The sequence below is a fragment of the Tachypleus tridentatus genome, chromosome 8 (genome assembly GCF_004210375.1).
Source record: "Tachypleus tridentatus isolate NWPU-2018 chromosome 8, ASM421037v1, whole genome shotgun sequence".
NCBI lineage: Eukaryota > Metazoa > Arthropoda > Merostomata > Xiphosura > Limulidae > Tachypleus > Tachypleus tridentatus.
In genome coordinates this window covers 43,826,546-43,849,880 of record NC_134832.1, presented here as the reverse complement: position 1 = coordinate 43,849,880, position 23,335 = coordinate 43,826,546, and the positions used below count along the sequence as shown (strand labels likewise).

Here is a 23,335-nt window from a genome sequence, read left to right as displayed (position 1 = left end):
ACAACTTGTATTCATTAGTGTATGTGTGTGTGTGTGTATATATATAATGCAATCATGAGAATGCTTGCGTATAAAGGTCATTTTTTTCAAATAGCTCTTAAAGGGATTTTATAGCCATTTTCTTGTATTTTGTTTTAGGAGTTGTAAATTCAAGATCAAAGAAACAGCTATTTTATAAGCTGTTGGTTCCTGATCAAAGGCACAGTTGACTTCATGTTATGAAATTTGAGAATCAGAGATGTACAGCTGATTTCAGATTTCACGAGTTTAGGATCGGAGTTGTATGTGGTTTCAAATCAATAAAATCTCCGAGTTGGAAATATTTTGTGTGGCATTTTAGACCTTTTTAAAAACTTTAATACGTTATTGTACAAATTGTACACTTAAACCCGCATTTTGTTTACATGAAATGAAGTGCGCGCGCATGTACACTTAGTAGGTTGCACACGCATTTTTCAGGACAGACGAAAACTGAGAATTATTATAACAAAGAATATTATACATTTATATATATACTGAATTTTTATTTCTTCGATACGAATATTAACTTTGAAATTTTGAGCACTGGATTAAATGTATTTAACCAATGTTATGTGATGACCTAAATATTAAGCAGGAATGCTTAGACATCTAACGCGATACTCGTAAGTTTACTTGTCAAAATTTACGTTATGAACCTCTGCTAACTGTTAGTCCACTTATTACTGACTGCAAGTGTCAGGCACTGCTGCTGGTTAACTTTTTATTCTAGGAGAATGAATTCTACACATAATGAATTAGTTTATGAAATGTGTTTATGTGAATGTACTTGTATATTATATAAAAATATCTGTTCTAAAGGTTTTGTTATTTATACACTAAATATACCAAACTCTGAAATTGCAGAGTGAATAATATTAATAATTCTAAAAATCGAGACGCACGATAGTGTCATGTGATCAAAATAACCTGCTTCAGAACACTGTTATAAACAGTAGTAGTAGTAGTTTAGCGATTTCCCACTTTCTGTATCTCGGACTGTGATAACCTAAACTAATAAATATTTTCAGTGGATGTTCTCTACTGGATTCTTACTTCACATACCAAAGTTCAAGGTAATCCATCAATCCATTACGAAATACCTAAGACATAACATTTCTCATTTTTATTGAGTTTGTTCCTTTTTTTTTAACAAAAGTGCAGAAAATTTATTTAATAGAAAAAACATTCGTTGATTGATTTTTTCTTCAAATTTTATTCACTGATAGATCTTTTTAACCCATAATTAAGAGTCATTTGGTGTAAGTATAAGCCACATATGCAAAGTTATTCAACAAAAACGCCTCAAATTTTACGAAAATGTTTGCGCACGTCTTCGCAAAAAGCCACATTTTTACTAAAACTTCACGTAAGAGTAAAAGTGTGTAGTTTTTAGTTTTTTGTCATTCAGATTAAATAAGGCTGATTTATAGTTGTAAAATTGTAAGGAGAAAGGACTTAGATACAAAAGTATTAGTTAGGTCAGGCAAACTATCATAGCAGCTTCTAACTCAAAATGTTAAAATTACGGATGGATGGTTATTATTAATTATTCATTGCCAACTTTTCAGTACAAATTTACTAATTTTTTTGAAATTATCCAATTAAAAAGCGTTTAGCGCACATTATATTATTTTAAGCAATTACCATAAACAATTATACTTGTTATAGCTGTACCGATCGTAAAGGGAAATGACAACAAACTGTCAATATAAATTCAGTGGCGTTATTAGAAAGGAAACTAGTAACACCGTTTGAGAGAGAAGAACTATTAGCATGTATTTTAAATAATCTGGTTGGATCTGTAAAGTATAGGGTTGTGATCCTGAAGCTAATGTGGGTTACTATCGAGATTTACTTTCTTACTGGTATAATTTGTTGGTGCGTATTGACAAAATGGCATGACATCTAATACAAAATGCCTCGGCTTGTAAGAGGTGCAACCAAAAAAGCATTGAGTGTGCAGCTTAAAGGAATGAACTAAAAATTGGCAGCCAAACTGGTAACTACAGCATTGATAACACTTTTACAGTTAATATTCATTAATCAATTAGCCAGCCGCATTTTTTGTTCCACTTGGAGAAAGATGGTGGGTATAACAAAGTATTTGGCCTGGTTAACTAATGAATGAATAGTTGCTTTAAATTGTTAACCGTGTTGTAAGTGTAGCTACCAGTTTGGCCGCTAATAAGTGGAGTCGAAAGTCAACTTTTTTTGGCCACAATGTTTGTTTGTTTTTCACATCTTAGGTGTTTTTGATAAGATAACATTTAATGATGTGAAAACGTGACTACAATTTAACATTTTTGTTGTTTGAAAGATTTATTCCATTAGTTGAAATTGAAATTAATAGAGATTTATTAATTATAAATATTTTATTAATTTTCTGGAACTATCGTAAAATATATAATTTTGATCATTAATCACGTTTTCAACGTTTAAATTAAATTAAGCCAGTTTTAGAAGAAAGTTATGTGAATATGTGTTTAAAATTACAATTCACAAATATCAAGGAAAGTCAATGGTTTTCTTGAAAACAATGTGGGTTAACTTCCACTGTGTGTGAATTTCAATTCCAGTCCATTGGTTACATCATGCAATGGTTTTAACAAAGAGAAATAAGTGTCACAAAATAACAGCTACAGTTGCACACATTCTGACGTTTTCGTACGCTATACAGCCATGTATTACACACCAGTTGTAAGAAAAACCCGCATTGTCTAAAACTGTAAACAATTCTGTTGTAGGAGAAGCTAACCTGATCAGTGTTATAGCTTAAGCTAACTGTAAGAAGAACTCGCCTGATTTATACTATAAACCAAATTAGATGTAGAGAAACTCGTCTGTTGTACGATGTACTCAATCTAATTCTAGGAGAAATTGGCCTAGACTGTGTACACACACACACACACACACACACACACACACACACACACACACACCTAATTAACTGTATGAGAAATTCACCTTATCTGTTCTGTAATCAGTATAGTTATAGGAGAAACTCGTCTGGTCCATACTGTAGATAGAAGTAGCTGCGGCAGAAACTCGTCTGCTCTGTATTGTATAGATGTGGGAATATCTCCTGGCTTATACAACGGACCGATCACTTTACAGGCTTTTCACAGTCACTGGGTGATTGAAAACCGAAAAACGCGTTGAGGGTAGGAGCCAGTTTAAGAACAACTCTTCACAGTTGTACTACCATATATTAAAATATTATATATCTAAACCTCTGGTAGTATCACCATGTATTACAGAATTATATACATAAACCTCTGGTAGTACTAACATGTATTACAGAATTATCCACACAAACCTCTGGTATTACGAACATGTATTACAGTATTATCCACATAAACCTCTGGTAGTACTAACATGTATTACAGTATTATCCACATAAACCTCTGGTAGTATCACTATATATTACAATGTCATATGTCTGAATCCATAGTGACATCGCTGTATATTACAATATCATATATCTAAATCCCTAGGAGCATCACCATGTATTGCAACATCATGTATCCCCAAAGGTTTGGTTTTAAAACCATGAAAATTGCGAAGGTATTCGTCATGGCCAAAGAATTTCTCTTAAAATTCGCACAGTGTATATTGTTAATAAACCAGTTTTTCCGTTTACTATTGACAGCTGTATGCATACCAATAGCGCTGGAAGAAATTACCTGTCCTATTATGCGTTGATCTCAACTAAAAAAGTTATCTGGAGTCATGGCCAAAAAAGAATTTGGAATACATTTCGAACTTAGTTGCGGAGGTCAACGCTTAAGCACGAAGAAATTTATTTTTAGAGCGAGGATAAAAAATGAGGCAAATGAACCCTGCAACCTCATGAATTTAACACACTTTCATTATACACTTTAGGTCATCCATCACAGACACGCGTAAGTTTTGAAATAAATTTACTTCCCCCAGTCACTCACAAACACCTTTAAATTATAAGGAAACTTCACTCGTCGAGTTTGTGTTTGGCAAGCACAAATTTTACGTCACAATGGTGTTGCCCTCACGTTCCTCAGATGCATACTGTAGAACTTCCTTTTAAGTGTTACACGCTTGTTCCAGTAGTTTGCCTTCACTCTGACATCTTAGTCCTTTGGGATGGCGGCTGCTACCAAACAAATGAGATTATGTAATCATAATCATTCAGTCTTGTGAAGGCTCTGCATGATCAGGTGGTTAGGATCGCGCCTTCAAATCCCCGTCCTACTAAACATGCTCTTTCTTTCACTCTTTATATGATGGTCAAACCATGGTGTCATTGGTAAAAGAGTATTCTAAGAGTTGGCAGTGTTGGGCTCACAAACCTTCCTGAGTACGGCATGGCCAGGTGGTTAGGGCGCTCAACTGGTAATCTTAGGGTCGCGGGTTCGAAACCCCGTCACATCAAACATGCTCACCCTTTCTGCTCGTGGAGGCGTCAATCCCACTATTCGTTAGTAAAAAAAGTAGATGGTGGATGGTGATGACTAGTTATCTTCCCTCTAGTTTTTGACTACTAAATTTAATGATGACTAGCTCAGATAACCCTCGTGTAGCTTTGCACTAAATTCAAAACGAGCAAACCGAAGTTGTGAATCGTACTTTATTTCTACTTTTTCCTGTTGCTCCCTTTGATCGATTTGATTGATCCCATGAGTGATTTATGATTTGTCGAAGTGCAATTTAATTACATACGAGTAACGGTCATCAGTATCTAAGTAAGTCAAATAATTTGAAATGAAAACAAGCTAGTTATTATCACACTATTTTGTCGGTGACAAAATTAAGGACTTTAATTTACATTAATTTTTTTGCATGTCTGTTGGTTGTTTATAGCGGTTTGCGATTGAAGAGTCCGTAGTTCGAGATGAGGTGCTGCTTGAAGACATTCCACACTTTAAATTTTGGATTCATACACAAGTATGAAAACGAAAGAGTTGGACAGAGTTCATCTTGTGATCGATGATGTTGGCTGACTATTTTCTCTGGTCAATAGGTTTAAAATTAGAACTTGTATCATAGAGGTCTTTGATTTAGCCATTTATCCTGCGTGCACATAATGTGCTTTTCAGGTTGAAAAATCCCAATACCACACGTTTGATCCGTAAGAATGTTTGTTAGTTTTATATTAATTGTTCCTTGTATAGGTACTAACGTAGATTTACACCATGAGTATCTTTAATCCAAGTAGAATATTGTTTGGTATAAGTGTCTATTTATTTACTTTTTATTTATTTTTCATCATAAAGCTTATATGAATTTTAAGTTGCAGAATAGATAGAGTAATAGTAGTTGCTTCTTTTTTGTGACTATTTTTGCAAGAAGATTTGTAGACCTACTTTCATAAACTAAGTGGTAAATTTGGTGACATCTATTTGTGTGAGTGTATTATAACCATAACTTTTAAGCCATTATCAAAACACATTAACATGAAACAGATTACGCTGCATATTTTAAAAAAGGATCTTATGGTGTAAGCTACAACGTGGGATTATAAAATTTATCCTAGGTGGTTTGGGAGGTTGCTGCGGAAGTAGGACCCACATTGCGGTGGGGATGCACACCGTCTGTCAGACTTAATCTCCAACTCGCTGGTCTCACATTAGAAAATTAGAATTTAGGAGAGCGAGATTTTTACTTTCTAGTCGCAGGTTTTGTGAATACTAACTGATTAGACACAGAATATGTTTATATGAGACATTTTCTGGTGCTTCTTGGTTAATTTTTATTCATTATTATTTATTACCGCCTTCAGGCACGTATGGGTTTCATAAAGTTCAGCTACTGTTTTATGTACAATGTTAAATATTCGTCTACTGTCTCCAGCTTATTACAGCGTATAGTCCTACTAAGGGACGGGCTGTCATACCTTTATATTATCCCATGCGGTGTCATCTAAACTTGTCAAATTCGGTTCAAAGTTATAGATATGATAAGAGATAATGCTAATAACTAAATCTTAAAGCTGAGAGGACATAATATGTGTATGTGTATCTATGGGAGGTAAATAAGAAAAATACAATTTTGATTTCTTTTTTTCATTCAGATTTGTAAAGTACAAATTAATAAAGTTTTCCCTGTGTCGTTGGGCTATTGTCTGTCTGTTAAACTCATCGAACTATTCATATGTACAACTGTATAAATGTGATAATTTTGAGTACAGCAATGAGTTAAAATAAAATCGAAATACTTTTGAGTACCCCTATGAGCGAATTAGAGTAAGTCGAAATACTTCGGAGAACAGCAACGAGTGAATTAGAACAAGTCACAATAATTCTGAGTACAGATAACCCTTGTATATCTGAAACAAACGTTAACTGAAGTACGTTTCGCTTGTCATTACGATATTTTTTAACATACTATTAATTACTAATTTTTTTACTTGGTAAGATTTTGAATAATCGTGTGAATTAATCTCGGGCATAGTATTTTGTTTGACATATTTTGAGATATATCGTAGTATTAAAAATTATAGGAGAATTAAAAGAATTGACAAGAAGTTGGCCACATAGTCGTATTCTTTGTTTATTAAAAAAAATTGCAATTCAGTATATTGATATTCAGTGATAATCAGTGATCAATACAGTATATTGATATATTGTTTGAATTGTTAATACTCCCCCCCTCACACAAAGTATTTGTTTACTAGTTCACTTTATTTCTTTTTAATGTATATTTTACTTTTAAAATATATAATTGTGAACAAGGCTTTATGTGCCGAATGATAAAGCTACTGGTACATATTGAATGAGATGTACAGTTGGATTAAATTGTCGTGTATAAGATTGGGCTCGCACTCAAGAAACTAGCTATTTGTCGTGTGTATCTAGTAATTCAGAAGAATACTTTTGCGGCGTGTCTTATTTTCTAAGGTTAGTCATTCATGTTTAAAAACAAGCATGAATATTGAAAATAATGTTCATCACATCCGTACTATAAACATATTAGACCCACACGAATAGAGTAATCGAATAATTCCGTAATTCCTGAATTTTAATCGCAAAAGTACAAGTTATGAAATATATCATTTTTCAGTCTCGTATCGATTATCATTTGCGCGAAAACGTTCATGTATTCAAATTCGTTTAGTTTTGAAGCAATTTCTATCAATATAGTGACTACTAGATGGCGCCACCATAAAACGTAAGTACAACTTTAATTTTTGATTAGGCAAATTTATAATGTCCCTGTCCACTATCTCTGGTGTCTAAGCACAATGAAACAGCTGGAGGAACTTACAAGCGAATGTACGTAGTTATTAAATTATTCAAACACAGGATGATACAGTAGGATAATATTTTAAAATTTAAAAAGTTCGACTCAACGAGTAGCATAATTATAGAGCTTTCAGGGGTTCGCTTCCCCTCGGTGGGCTCAGCAGATAGCCCGATGTGGCTTTGCTATAAGAACATACACACTATATAGAGGAGCTTTGGGGCATACCCATTTCTACCTGAGAAACATAAAACACTGCGCTTAAGGCAGAGAATGTTTAAAGTTAGACCTTGCGGAGTAAGTTGTACAGTCTTATAAAGTCAGGTGTCAGCCTTATTACGTCTGATATCTGTCACCATCACTCGAAAATATTAAACAGGTATTGTTACCAATGTAATTTTTCCTCGGTTATAAAAGAGGGTGCGGTAAACCTGTTCGTGTAAACAAATTGTATTCTGTACAACAAAATTGGAAAGATCATGTGACGTTTTTTTTTAAACATAGTTCACGAGATCACAATAGATTAAAGCCTCGACTGCTGTTTTATGTCGACCTTAATTAATATTGAAGACGTTTTTAAAAGTAATCTTTGAACAGTTTGGCCCTTTGCCGATGAAATTTCTCTTCCGGTAATATGTCGTTTGATCTTGGTAATAGTCTTTCTCATTGAACCTTCTGAAACGTTAACTGTTTGCTAAACATTATTTACGAATATTGGTTTTCTCCTGTTGACACACAGTAGTCAACATGTTGACGTTGCTCCTGCTTTCTTTTTAACAGTAACTTCTCATAATTATAGACTTTCAAAAAGTTAAGAGAACTTATCAAAGGAAGAGTGTTTGTGTGGAGGGGTAATATTGTGCCACCAGCTCACCATAAATAATTAGTAGTTTTTCAGCATCTGCTGTGGTTATTCGTACTTGGAATAAGTGAGAAACAGTGGGGGAGGTATTAAACCCACATATTTTGGTATCTTTTTGGCACTTGTATACCTCCAGTTACACTGAAACTTTTAAGTACGTTTGTATTTACATCAGGACTTTTTATCTTACCGTTTTATCTAGTACCATACTTCGGGTGATGACAAGACTTGGTACCGTGCCGTGTTAATCGTGAGAAAACTTCTACCGTTTGACTATTAGGAATACCACGTTTTTTGTTTTTTTTTACTTTAATATTTTTTTTCAAATTTCACTGTATTGTGATATATCAGAACCACAAGGTGAGCAAAGTTCAAGACAAGGAAACTGGTCTAACAAAACACAGTACTTGGTGAGAGAAAATTTGTATGGAGACAAGCTCGAAAACAGGAAACGAATAACAGAAAATTTACTAACATACCCATTACCAAATTTATCATTCGATATAGATAGGACTGTCATTAGAGCATCGTGTTGGGTCCTCTTATGTGTTTGTGTGTGTTTTCTTATAGCAAAGCTACATCGCTTATAGCTGCTGAGTCCATAGAGGGGAATCGAACCCCTGAATTTAGTGCTGTAAATCCGTAGACTTACCGCTGTACCAGCGAGAGACGTCCTCTTATGTTTTTATTCGTTACAATATTTAGTACAAAGAGCTAAACAAAAGAACTGAATGATACCACTTGTGTTCTGTGTACAGTACATAATTCAGTGGTAATAAAAGGGAATTAATTGGAATATAGATGTTGTTGTTTTTTTCTTTTATTCATGTTATTAAATATCTTGTAAGAAGCCTTACAGCAATAAATTTGGTATATAATATAGTTCAGAAAATTTTGTGATGGTAATCGATTAATACAACGTTCTTCAGACCATAAGAGGTGTACAAAAAATACCAAAAACAAACGAGGCGGATGCTGCTAGACAGTTGTCTTCCTTCTATTCAGCAGCTCAAAATTAGTGCCAGGAGCAGACAGCCTTATTATCTCTGACAAAGGAAAGGCACGATCTTAACGTGTTTATTGACAATAGGTATCGGACTTGAGCGCCCCCACTTTCATTGTGTAACAATAAACAAACATAACAGTATTTCGATTTCTAGGAAAGATGGAATGATCAGAAATTCGAATTTCAATTAGTTTATTTTATTAAAATTAGATTTAATCGCAAGTTCCAGTTATTAATTATTTAAATAATGGAAAATGTAATAACTGGAAGCACTAATTTTTATTATTCGTAATTTGAATTAGTTGATGTGACACTACTAAATGTAATTGCTAATGATAAGTAATCGCTTTTATAGATTAAACTGCACAGATTTACTTACTGAAATGACCATCTGCAACTTGATTGATAATACAACGCTTTCACAAAACGAACAACAATTATTATTTTAGTGGATTCAAGCAAACTAAGTTGAAAACTATTGAAAGTTTCCATTACCATTAGAAGAACAACACATCTTAAAAGTTATCTATATATATTTTAAGGATATCGTGAAGTGATGTCAAGCTTAAGTCTCTGACACTATTAAGCTCTAATCATTGATTACCTCATTTCATTAGAAAGTCTTACGTGTGGAGCCTTTAATAACTTAAGATGATGGAAATGTAATAAATACAGCCAAAAATCCCTTTAATGACCGCATCAATTTTTAAAATACCCTCAAAACCAGCTCATTAGTGAGAATTCCATGAAATTTTATTATGGCAGTGTATCTTTAATACTGCGAAGAACTGGAAATATGCTCTTTCTTTGTAACAGTCTATGCAATACAAAACAAAAGTATATATCTTCAAGAATATAATAGACTTACTACTAATGTCTTATGACTTGTATAATTAATAATCTTCGCCGAATCAGAAAAAGCGTTCACCGTTACAATTGTTGTTGTAACAAATAGTTTTTCTATCACAACTGTGCTTGCTGTGGTGTCCCAGCTGAACTGTTGAGCTCTGTACTGAGCAAAGCGTGTCGTTTCCAAAGGATAAAGTGTGGTTGAAATATTGTTAAATCCTCGTGTAGTGTTAAAAACAGTTACCCTACTATTAATGTCTAACGACAAGTATAAATGATTATAATAACTTGCTAGCTTGGAGAAGGCGTTCACACCATAAATGTTGTACTATTTATAATTTGCTTGAGTCCCACATAAAAATAAACAAGAAACGAATAATCAGTCTCGGCACCAGAGTTTCTTAACTGTGGGTGAAAGGTGGCAATGATACTTATAATAGGGCCATATCTAAAACTACTTTAATGGACGGCATCAGCTTGGGAGCAACGACATTTTATGGGGTCTAGCTTATCCAGGTTGGTCCCTGCCCTACGAATAATTGTATTATAGTTGATTTAAGGCACGAGTTTAGTTACAGTTGAAAACAAATTAGCAGTCACCGCAATTCACAACTACCAAAGAAAATTGTCGCTTACGTGAAGCAATGTATGTATGTGTCTACACACTATGGCGACGTAAATGTGGTTTCTTGTATGCATATTTGTGGTTTCTTGAAGCCATCACTACCATCTTTCTAGGCTTGATCTACACAACTTTCGATCTGTCTGACCATACTACTCTCCATGTCTAACTTGACCGCTGTATTTAGCTCTGACTGGAAGATTCAATAATCCAACTAGAGCTTGAAATTTGTCTGACCCATGTTTATCTGCTCGACCCCGCCGATTAGGAAAGTGAAATCCAAGGTCAGCTTGCTGGTTACTAAACCTCAATAAACCATTAAAAAGACACTGTATACTAACAAACGTGTTTAAAAAGAGTAAAAATTCCTAAATTCAGCAAATAATTGGATCTCTTAATTAAAATGACATAAATATCAAATATATAAAAGGTTAATATTAAACTTTTAGAGGAAAGCTCAATTACTTGGCTTGAAAATGTATCTTATTGTCTTTTAGTCCTATACTATGTCGTAACGTTTCAATTATTTCCATAAAATGCAGTTTCCGTAGTCCAGTGAAGACAAACTATATCTTTCAACCAGTCAGACAGAATTACATTTGTGTATATAATGTGACCTATATCAAAGGAACAGTCTCTTACTGAAGCATTCAGACATAGCTGCGATATTATGTTTCAGTCTGTGACGAACGAACCATCTGCTGCCTGGCTAATTGGATAAATCTCCGCTAGGGTTACTTTGTGGGACAAAACGTGAGTAAATAAGATCAGTAATTACGTGTACACGTAGGCGAGCTACTAAGTTGCAGCGCGTCGATGAGATAGCAAAATGCCACAGAAGAAACCTGGCGTTTGTGACATACTTATTCCTGTTGCCGAAACTCTTAAGTGTTGACATTCGGATTGAAAAGCAACTGACATTTGTCTGTCCGACTTAATCATAAATTTTGTTTTATTAAGAACAAATATAAAGCTCCATCTATCGTTCGATTCACCAGCTGCAATTCAGTTATATCAGTTTTAGGGAATTCCACCTTTTTTCAGTTGTAAGGTTAATGTCAATGGTGTGTAGTCCTGCGGAGTTGGGAGGGAGCGGTGATCACTCACTACATGTTGCTCCAGTACTTCAAATGCGAGTTACTTTCTGTATAACGTTTATAAGCATTGAAATGAGGATTGATGAAATTGCAATCGTGTCTCTAATGTGGAACACTTTATATAAAATATTTTCATCTGCTGGAAACCTCTCGACTTTTCATATACTGTCACTTTACAGTGAGTAATATACTTCAAACCATGGTACTTCTGAATTTCTAATTAATTAGTAAAGACTGAAATCATATTACATAACCAGTTTGATGATTCGCTGTTCTGTCGGTGGCAGTAAGGAAAATAGGACGAACCATCACTTCTGAATTCAGCACTGTCATTGGTCAGATGTAGTAGCTTTGAAATATTGGTATTTTAAACCTGAACAACACCTTATGCGATAAATGAGCAAAAGCCAAGTCAGGGACCTTCTCAATTTTAAGCACAGCTAGCTCTATTCTAGAATTACTGACTATATTAGATGGGGGGGGATAGCATGTACCTCCTACTTCCATAATTGTCACGCCTCCGATAGCAGCTGGATTCTTGAGCTCTGCAACTAATAGGGTTACGCCCGACATCATCAGTTTTAAAATAATTGTTTGCAGTGTATATGAATAGTATTTCTAGTAACGTACAGAGCTTGCTCGAAATCTCGAGTCAGCCCTCTGAATGTACCTTGTATTTTGTGGTTGAGTGATCTTAGCACGAGTTGAAATGTAATTTCGTTCTTTTTTACGATTAAAAAACATGTTTATAAATATCACAGTGAAAAGAAGTGATGGCTAATAAAACTTTTTAGTTAACTGTTTTAACAGTTTTCCCTTCTGAAGTTTCATTATGCCAACTGTACCTCCAATAAGTTAAAACAGGACGTACGACGTGGATAAATTAAAGGGTGAATGAAATGAGGGTTAACTGAATGAAGGCTGGTTTGAAACTGTTAAACCTTATGCAACATAATTTTCTTTAGATATAATGGAAGGTCATATTCATTGTTATATTAAAACAATTCACCTACCTAAATAAAATTGTATTGTTTCTACTGCCTAGTACCGTGCTTGAACTTGCTACCTAGTCTACGAATGAGAAGGATAATAAATTATTGCTAATTCCATTAAGTTGGTTACACGCTATCTAACTGGTTTAATATTAGCTGAATGGGAAAATTACTCTTAAACTTTCCTCGGCTTAATGGTAAGCTTTAGAGGTTTTAACACCAAAATTCAGGGTACTATTCCTGTAAAAAATACAGCGCAAACATTCCATTGTGTGCAGCCTTATTCTAACCAGCAAACAAACATGTAAATTACTATTGCTCGTTATGGGCATAACTTTGCATTAGACACGTAGTACACATTACTGTACATTATACTGCGTTAAATTTATATTTATTCTGACCAAAACAAAGTGTATTTTAGACATAACTGAAGAATCTGAAGGAAGAGTAAAACAAATTGTGACGGAGAAGAAACTTAAAAATATAGAAGAAAAACAGTTGAACTTATCAAGCCATTCAGACTTAAGAGGAAAGTGGAACCACATTTACAGGTAAGTTATATAAATGCCACCGAAAGATTACAAATCAAAGCACTTTTCCGTGTTTCACGATTTTAAACGTCATTCTTGACCTCTTACTGACAGCTGTTTATGTCATTTGTTAGACGATGAAATAGAAAAGTCTTGCTGACAGTTTGATGGATCCTTCAAGAACGGATTTCAAGAGACTTCGAATATGAACAGACGAAACGTCTAAACATCTTTCGTTCGTTTCACGAGTGTCGTACTTTGTCACTACCTTTTGGCAGGTTCCAAAAGATGTGCCTTCCACAGTTTCAACGAAGAAAAATGACCTGTTTACAAGTCAATTCATATATTTCAGTTAATATATATTTGAATCACAAATTTTAAACATATTTAATGTCAGTGTCATTCAGGGGCGTAGAATTTTTTACACCCGATGGGGGGAAGATTTTTGTAACCACTTACGTGGACTGTTCAATTTGCAAATTGGTTATCTCTGATTACGTGAACCTGAAAACAGTAAACATGCAGTCACAGAGTAATATTGTTGCTATGATACTTGCATGTATACTTAGGCCTACTGACTTACGAACTATCGCTTAGATCGAAAAGCCTAGAAGCACGCTTATGTTAAAGATGTACATTTCGGCTACTGAAAAAGCCTACATCTAGGCCTAATTATGTAATTCCATTGGTAAGAACACGAAAATCACAAGAACAAACACACAATTTGTAGGCCTGATGCAATAAAACAATTCAACAGACCAAACTGTAAGGGGGATGATTGTATGCACCACACCCCCTACCTAAAATGAAGGCGGTTGCATACCCCCATCTCCTTTAGGATCTACGCCCCTGGTGTCATTTAAGGAAAGGAGTCACAACAGAGAAGAAACTCTTTAACATCCAGTCTTCAAACCAATGAGACTGAATTCGGTGGGTTACAGGTGGTATCAGGGTTTTGGGTGTTCAAATTAAAAAGAAAAAAGAAAGATAAAACAACAACGACTTATCTGGCAAAATAAATTAATTTTTAATAGCGTTTGACCACGAAGTTTGGTCAGAATGTTTTTCTACTTGCACAGAATAGTTGATGTTAGTATTCACATAAGTACTGAATTTAGTCACCCACACTACAGTGAGAAAGAAGCCTTTACTCTGTCGTCTCTATTTACATCAGTCGCAAATACCAAGAGGTAAAGGCTATAGTCAAGAATCGTATCTCGTGTTGCACAGCATGTACGACCACTACCATGTTTGATGTGGGATTTTACTCCATCACAGGTTAGAAACGAGTGTGAATTCAGTAGTTTAGATTCAACATATCATATCAGAGATCTCAGGTTTCTGTTCAGAAAAAAAAAAAAGAGGAAGAGAAACACGAGAAAGTTCCAGAAAACTTTGTTTGCGAATTAATCCACCAAAAATCTTCCCCTGATTCGTGTAGTGGATGTTAAATGAATATTCCCTCATTTCGAGGAATCTAAATGCTTGGCAAAGCATTTTCATGTTTAGCTGTAATTTTCACAAACAGTACATTAAGCCACACATAATGTTTTCGCCACGAATCGTTGGTAAGTGATCAAACTGAATTGATTTCACATACACACTGGTGGTTAGAATTCTTGACTTGCATTCCCGAGTAGGATCCCGTCCCGGACTATGTCCGCCCTTTCAGTCGTGGAGTTGTTGTTAAGTGACCATCAATCCCATTATTCGATTAGAGTAATCCGAGGGTTGGCGGTTGGTGATATTGACTGGCTACCTTCCCTCTGATCTATCAATTTTAAGTAAGGAACTTAACGCTATTTTACGTACACGTTCAATGCACGGAAAAACATGGGAACCTTTGGAACGTGACGTGCGTGTGTGGTGGTCAGATCCGAACGCTGAACATCTGTATCACCGCTGAGGAGGTAGTGAATGTACAACAAAAGTTTGTGGTAATCGTTTTAGTGGTTCTTAAGTTATAAGTGGACACACACACTTTTCAAATAACAGTTTAGGTCAGAGTCGCGCGGATTTTCTTGTTATTATTGCGCCCTCACTTTCTAAACATGCGCTTTGTCGCAACCCTCCTGCGCTCAGTATAACCTACTGTAATTTAATTTTCCCATGTCAATTGTTGTTCTTATCTTACTTAACAGTAGTAATATTTGTACGGTAATGTTTTAAAACTTCTTTATTGTGAAATATTTACTTTATAAACATAATTTGCATACTCCTATAATCATTGTAGTGCCCCCTAACATCTATTTTCACTCTCTTGTTTGTGCGCGCCACTAAGTTTGCGCACCTGGGGTTTTGATTACGTAAAACGTCGCATTAAGCAACGGACTTGGAAACCAGTTACACTTCAGTAAACATTAACATTATAACAGATACAAAACGAGCTACTTGGAAGTAAATATGATGGATATGACTAAGAATGGTGGAAGAGGGAACAAATACAAATTACCTGACACAATGGGTTGTACTAACATTTAGTAAATATTGTGTATGACCCCCCAACCTGCTCACGACAATACTAGACTGGTTTTTAGCACGTTGCCCAAGTTAAAGGAAAGAAACAGAATACTAGCTCTGCCGAGCATTGTGTCGTGTATTTGCTGTTAACGTGATTTGTATTAATTAGGTCAACACAAAAAGTTACGTATGGAATTATGGGTAAGAAACCTCTTTAGGTTATCTTGCCACTTTTAAGTAGATGTATGTTTAATTTTCCTGATGGGAAAGTTTGCAGTGAATATATATATATATATATATATATATATATATATAGGTAACTCGTGTCATAGACTTCTTTTTCCCGGCGAACTAGACAAGTAATATTAAGCTATGGAAAATTGGTATTGAATATACCTTTATTAATTCATAACCCCCTTCCCCCCCCTAATCGCGGGCAGATCTAGAAAAAAGACAATTTAGTTGAAAGTTCGATTCTGAAATAGAGTTTACACGTACACCAAACTTGCCATACGTTACTCGTAAGACCTGATCAACAACACGTTATTTTGGTGTTAGACAGAGTTGGCTTTATTGGAATGCTTGTTCGTGGCTGACATGCAAGAGGTTTTTTTTTCTTCCTTTGTTTATTGTATACAGTTGTGGTTCACAAACTGAGAGACCCCAAAGGGGTCCGTAACTATGATTATAGAAGCATATAAAGTGCCTTGCAAAAGTATTCATCCCTCTGCAAAGTTTCCAAATTTGTTGTCGTCTGAGCTTGCAATCATGAAACTTTGAATTGGAACTTTACATTTATATTTTACACAATCTACTTCAAAGTAAGAAAGCTAAAAAAAACTGATATTATGTAAGTGAAATTTTCAAATAAATTTATAATATTCCCATCTGCATCGCTATTCAGCTTCTTTACTACGGCAACTCCAGATGAGTTTAGGTGCAAAATATTAGATTTAAAAGTCACAAAACTGGTATGAAGGTCTCTGTCTGTGTGTAATCAAAGTGGTTTAACTTCAGAGTAAATCGTTCTGTTCAACTCGCAACTCAAATTGTAATACAACAAACCAAGCATGAAGACCAAGGAACTTTCCAAACAAGTTGGGGATAAAGGAGTAGAAAAACACTGATCGGGAGAAGGTAACAAAAAACTTCAAAGTTGTTGATTAGTCTTTTGAATATGGTAAATTCCATCATTAAGAAGTGGATTGTGCGTCATACCGCCACTTACTATTTAGATCAAGTCATATTTCCAAATTAAGTGGTCAAGCAAGCAAGAAACCGGTTAGGGATGTCACTTTGAAGTCAAGAGTAACTTTGAAAAATCTGGAAAGTTTTGTGTGAGGTGGGAGTTAGTGTTCATACCTCGATAATGTAATGTTATAACAATTAATAAGAGAACAGTATGCACAGTATATGTTATATGAGTTGCGTGAGGGCAAGAAAACGCATGTTTGTGAAAGGGTGGGCGCCATAAATAAGTTTGCGCAGCACTGGTATGAACTTTTATTAGGTACTACTTTTAGATTTGTTTGTTGCCCTGCCCCATTATGCAGATGAACTGGTGCGATTCTGCATGAATCCGGGAGTGTTTTGATTGTTGTTGTTTATTTGCTTAGGAACAACTTCGTATTTTATATCTATCATAATAGTTCTTCAGTTGTATTGCTGTTCTCATATTGTTTTATAGCTGATTTAGACGGAAAGCTTATGGTGAACACACAAAAGAGCCCCTAGCAACTCCGTTCTTTTCTGTCTGTGGCACAGCGGTATGTCTGCGGACTGACAATGCCAGAAACCTGGTTTCGATACCCATGGTGGGCAGAGCACAGATATCCCATTGTATAGCTTTGTGCATAATTAAAAACTGACAAAACTTTTTTGTATTTCGATCCTCCAAGACTTTCTTCACAAGTATCACTCAGCAGTCGCTGCCCATTTAACCTTTGTAGGTTCTCGTTTTTCCCGAACGCTGTCCATAATAAACCTTTTGTGAAATTCTTCACTATTGTAAAGAACGTTAACCACAGTGTTTAAAGGTCGCTGATTATAGGCGGTTTCTATTATTCAGTTTGTACGAATATTTAGTCCTAAATTCGTAAACCAATCAAAGTAACTACCGAGTATTTTCTTGTAATGTGAACCTACCATATATTCACTATGTTCTTGTGATGCAAATGTATCATATACTTTCTGTGTTTCTATATATGTAAAAACGGCTGGTTTTGGTTGAGAAAATGTTTTATGTAGAGGAGCGAACAACATTTAGACCTTCGGTCATCGTCAGTGTCACAAAGAAAGAGGTAACTGACCGATAGCTGACCACATATTTGAAGGGGGTTGTGTAACTAAGTGTAGGAATGTAGAGTGCGTGCTTAGATGTTTGACGATGGCCGAAGAAGGTCGAAACATTGTTCGCTCCTCTACATAAAAAAAAAAAATCCTCAATCCATACCAGCCGTTTTTACATATATATTTTTCTCTACAAGTGGGTTTTCTCGTCATCACTGATTACTGTGTTTCTGTCATGTAAACTATCATATATTGTGTTTCTGTCATGTAAACTATCATATATTGTGTTTCTGTCATGTAAACTACCATATATTGTGTTTCTGTCATGTAAACTACCATATATATTTTCTGTTCCAGAGATGCCAATCATTACGATTTTGGTGTATACATTACGACTATATGCTCATACAGACAAATATTACGACTTGTTGCAACTCCCAAATTATTATATATTATATAGGCCTATACAATAAAGTGATAAATTGTTCCCCCAGGGCTTGAAAGGGGTGAAAAGAAAATTTCTAGTGAGATACAAATAAATTTTGATAATAAATAAAAGACATATCCAAATGGCTACTTGCGATAATCATGTTTGTGCTTGAAATAATAAAAAAAATATTTGTATCTCCGACGTCTACCAATAGTTTGAGTGTGGTGCTTCTCCATACTGGGTACGTGGGGGAATCCATAGTTACGTCATCAGTGCTTGTCAGCCAATCAGCACTCGCGTATATGGGTATTTCTCCTTTTTAAGCGGCATAGAAACACCATTGCGATCGTTCACAAGAGGTAAAAAAAGAGGCCTCGTTCACCAGATTGTCTTGTTTCTGGCAAATCTAAAAGGATTAAAACTGTGAATCAAAATTTAGGAAAGAGTCTAGTGTAAAATATACGGTCATTGCATCAAAAGTCAGTGACAGTCATGCGTTTTGTATAGTTTGTCACATCAATTTTTCTGTGGCGCATGGTGGAGTAAACTATTGTTTCAAATATACAATATCGGCATCTCACCAACAAAAGGCTGAGGCGAAGACAAAAACGATGCAGATAACGGCAATTATGAGTAAGAATTCAGAATATGAAACCATAAATGCAGAAGTGATGTTCACGCAATTCGTCATTGCTCATAATTTACCCCTAGCTGTAGCCGATCATGCAGGACATCTATTCAGAAAAATGTTCCCAGACTCTGATATAGCGAAAAAATATAGTCATAAATGAGCAATCTATAGTAGTAATAAATAATAATAGATATAATAATAATAATATTATAATAAACAGCTTAGAGACATTGGTCAGGCCTAGTAGCTTCAAATGATAAAGGGCTCTGTCTACAATCATCACGCTCAGTCATTTGAAATAGTTGGCATCTCTGCTGTTCTTGTGATGTAAATCTATCGTATATTTACTGTTTCTGTGTGTATTTTGCATGTTATGCCCAATGTTTTAGAATCAATTGTCTGTTTCCTTAATAATCAGTACACAACTATGTGCTGAACATATTGAGCTTTAGTTTCTTCACAACTGTCATGTGGTATAGTTATCTACCAATAATATGGAATATTATTACTTGGTAATTCAACTGTAATTGTCTTAAGACAATAAAGCGTATCAAGTAGATGTAAGGTTGCTATTGCAACTGGCTCCTTACCTGTGATACCAAAGTTTATTAAATAGATGCTATTGTAACTCCTGTTCATCTATTTGGTATAAATATTTTATACTGATTTTAAGTGTGAAATTTTCATCTGGTGAAAATCAACTAGTCTCTTCCCGTGCGACTCAGCGTGAATATGGAGGGATTACATGATGAAAATTAGGGTTCGATACCAGTGGTAGATACAGCGCGGATAGGTTATTGTTTAGCTTAACTCCAGAAGTACACGACCTAGCATCACCCTTTGAATACCTTTCTTATGTCAATATTCCTTAAGATGTACTGAATAAATAATATATATATGTCGAAGTTTCTTCATACAAGAGTTTAAATAACGAGCATACACGTGACCATAAAGATTTGTCTGTTTTGTGAATTTCGCATAAAGCTACACGAGGAATATCTGCTCTAGCTATACCTAATTTAGCAGCGAAACACCAGAAGGAAGACAGCTGTTCACCACCACTTACCGCCAACTCTTGGGATCCTCTTTTACCAACCATCAGTGGGATTGACTGCACGTCATAACGCTCCTACATAACTGCTGAAAGGACGAGCATATTTGATGGGACATAAATTCAAACCTGCGACACGCAGATTTCGCGTTTAGTGTCCTCTCCACCAGAACTTGCCATGTCCAAACGTAAAGATCCGTAATAGTTCTCTTGAATACTCACATGTACTTGATATTGCCATATACCGTTTCACGTCTTTTGTGTAACTAGCTCCGTTTACAACATGAATAAATGTGTTAATTTTAGATATGGAAAGATAAATTGTATGGACCGTCGTGTGTGTAGTCATGAGCTTTTTTTGTATTGGGTTTTCCTTCGTAGGCTTCTCTTTATTTTATTTATTTGATACATTGTGTTGAGTTCATTAATTTGCTGTTAATATTCCATTTCAGCGGCGGTTTGGTTATTTTAAAAAATACTGTAGTTATTACACACGTTTTACGTATCAAGTCACCAATGTTGTGAACATTTTTCTCTTTCTTCAGGCTGGCGAAGAAGTGAGAAGTTAAAATGTTTTGTTTGTTTTAATGATTCTTTATAACTAACCACAGAATATATGGGTTTTATGAATCGCACACTGGATGTTCGGGTTATATTCATAGCCAGTGTGACAGAGATTAAATTCTAGCTTGTTGCCTTAGCTCCTACATTCCACAAATAGTCCTAGCAATATATCTTGATTAGAAAATGAAACAGCAACTCTAAATGTTAAATGAAACATCACACGACCGGCAACTAGAAGTTGCCCACCAACGAAAGAACGTGCAGAGCTTCGTAACCTGGAAAGCAAATAGTAATCACCTCGCGCGTGCTCACACAGAAAAAGTGGACAGATTCTGTACAAGTGGATAGTTAGTTAGTTATTCGCCCGTCGTGTAAAGGCCTCGAGCAAATCGTATGGTGTTATTTGGTGAAAAACGAATTGTATTGACAAATAACGTTTCGTAAGGTTGGGTAAATTCGCTTCTGGACTAGCGCATTCTCCTACATCAGTTGATGTCCGAGTTTTTTAATCCTTTAGTTCATGAGAAAACAAACTTTTTTTTTAATATGCGAATGAAGAAAATGTCTTAAATATGTTAATTTTTATACTGTTTCGTGATTTCCCTAAACAATCCAGCTACATGGTAATCGTGGATGATATAGACAGTTGTCACTCAGTCACAATTCTTCTGTTACAAACATAATAACCTGTTGTTGTGCACAGTTTAGTCGTGTTATTTTAAATCTCAACTCTATTTATTTCAAATACGTAAAATAATGGGAAAGTAGTGTTTAACCCTTAAACAGCGGGAATGTTGTAGGTAGCAGCATCAATTGATGATGGCTGCCGTTTAAAGGTTAAGTGTTAAAAGTTGAAAGTTCATCAATGAACTATGTGTAAATGTCATTATACCAACAAAATGACTGAGCTTCAAGTAATGTCAAATTCTAATTAATATATGATAAACAGTACATAATTACTTTTTTATTCAATTTCTTCTGTATTAATTTATTTTTATTTTGTGACATGTTTTGTCTGTCAGTCACGCGCTCTATCTCCTGAACGGTTAATCGTAGAAAAAAAAATTATCAAAAAATTCTTTTCAAGAATACATCACAGGAAATTTATTCAGCTTTCTTTTATGATTTCTAAAATTTTATATATAGTTATCAAAGTGGATCCATAATACTTCCTATGTGCTGAATAATCTTATTTGAGTGGATTCCACTCAGCGGCTTAACTAACTACAAATATGCTCCCTTTACAGTAGCAGAAGCATACTTACGTCGTTGATTACTGATTTCAATACACTCTCCAGGAAACTCTTGGAGTAAGATGCGTTTATTGTTTGTGTTATGAAAATTCAAATCTCGCAATAAGATTTAATTATGTATTAAAATTGCGCAGTTTAAAATACCATTATATATATTCTATAAGTTTGTGTATGTGTGTGTGTGAAGTTTAATACAAGCTACATTAAAACCAACTATAGGCCTAATAAACATATAATTTTAATTAAGGCCTACTTAACATATATTTGAATTAGCTCTACAATATGTAAGTACATAGTGTGTGAGCTACTTAGTTTATCAGCAATCATAGAAAACATATGACAACTATAATTTTTTTCTAAGCTTATAATATATCTAAGAAACAATAATATTTGTTCTACTAGGTTGGAATGTTAGTGTACGTTTTGAAGACAGCCTGTTACCTTTTGAGTATTTGATGGCTGTAAATGTCTGCAGTTTTTTCTTCTATTTCATCTAATCGTTTACTTGATCTTTGTTTCTTGGATGTTGCTGTAGTAGACGTTTTCCAGACTTTATCTCCACGAGCCCTCATTTCTTATGACCCGGAAAGTACCTTTCGCCCCAAAACTTGATGTGTAAGGTGACCCTTTTTTTCACGTCTGATTATTCTACCAGATCCTGAAAGACAGTTGTTCCCCATGTGACCCGGTTGTTTTTCAGAGAATAACTGTGTGTGATGAAACCTTGATATGTAAGAACATGTTTTATCACTTCACTGGTAAACTTACTTTTCGGTTTCATTTATTATTACAAGGACTTTACAACTCGAAGAACTCTTTATCAGCATTGAGATTCAGGTCATCTTTCTCAAACCGTTATTTTTATCTAATTGTTAACCCTAAGTAATATCACAAAAAAATCGTTTGGGCAAATATCACATCAGAGAATTTTATTTACTGCGACGTTTCAAGGCAATGTCTTTTTGGTCAAACGTGAGTGTTGCAAGATAAAGTACCACTGTCCCTTAAAACTTCTCCAACCTTCAAACTGTACAAACTAATTGCACATTTTCACTACTAGCTGCTTTAAAAGTACATACCAGTTTCTAGCTACAAAATAAAATCTACTTATTCAACCCCTCACAATTAACTAACTGTGAACGCTTAACTTGTACACTACTCTTAGTTGTCTTGGAATAGATGCTCAATTCTAAATACCAGTAGTCTATTGACAACACCATTAAGCCTAATGTTTGAGAATCAAATATATTACAGTACTTTATTACTACTTTATCTTTGCTGTAAAGTAATTATGGGTATTTATTCTCCATACATCACCACACTTTCTGTTAATGATATTATTAATAATTTATTACTGTTACATTAACGTTCGCCATTCTTGTATCACATGAATTTCAACCAATTTCCATGCGTTCTTTAAATATGTTTTCATGATTGAAGATGGAAAACGTTATTATAATGAA

General features: G+C 34.8%; 1 protein-coding gene across 1 annotated transcript in view; it reads left to right on the top strand.

Moving 5' to 3' along the window:
* Positions 1-23,335, top strand: part of LOC143222307 (uncharacterized) — a 188,539-nt gene that overhangs the window by 36,085 nt on the left and 129,119 nt on the right.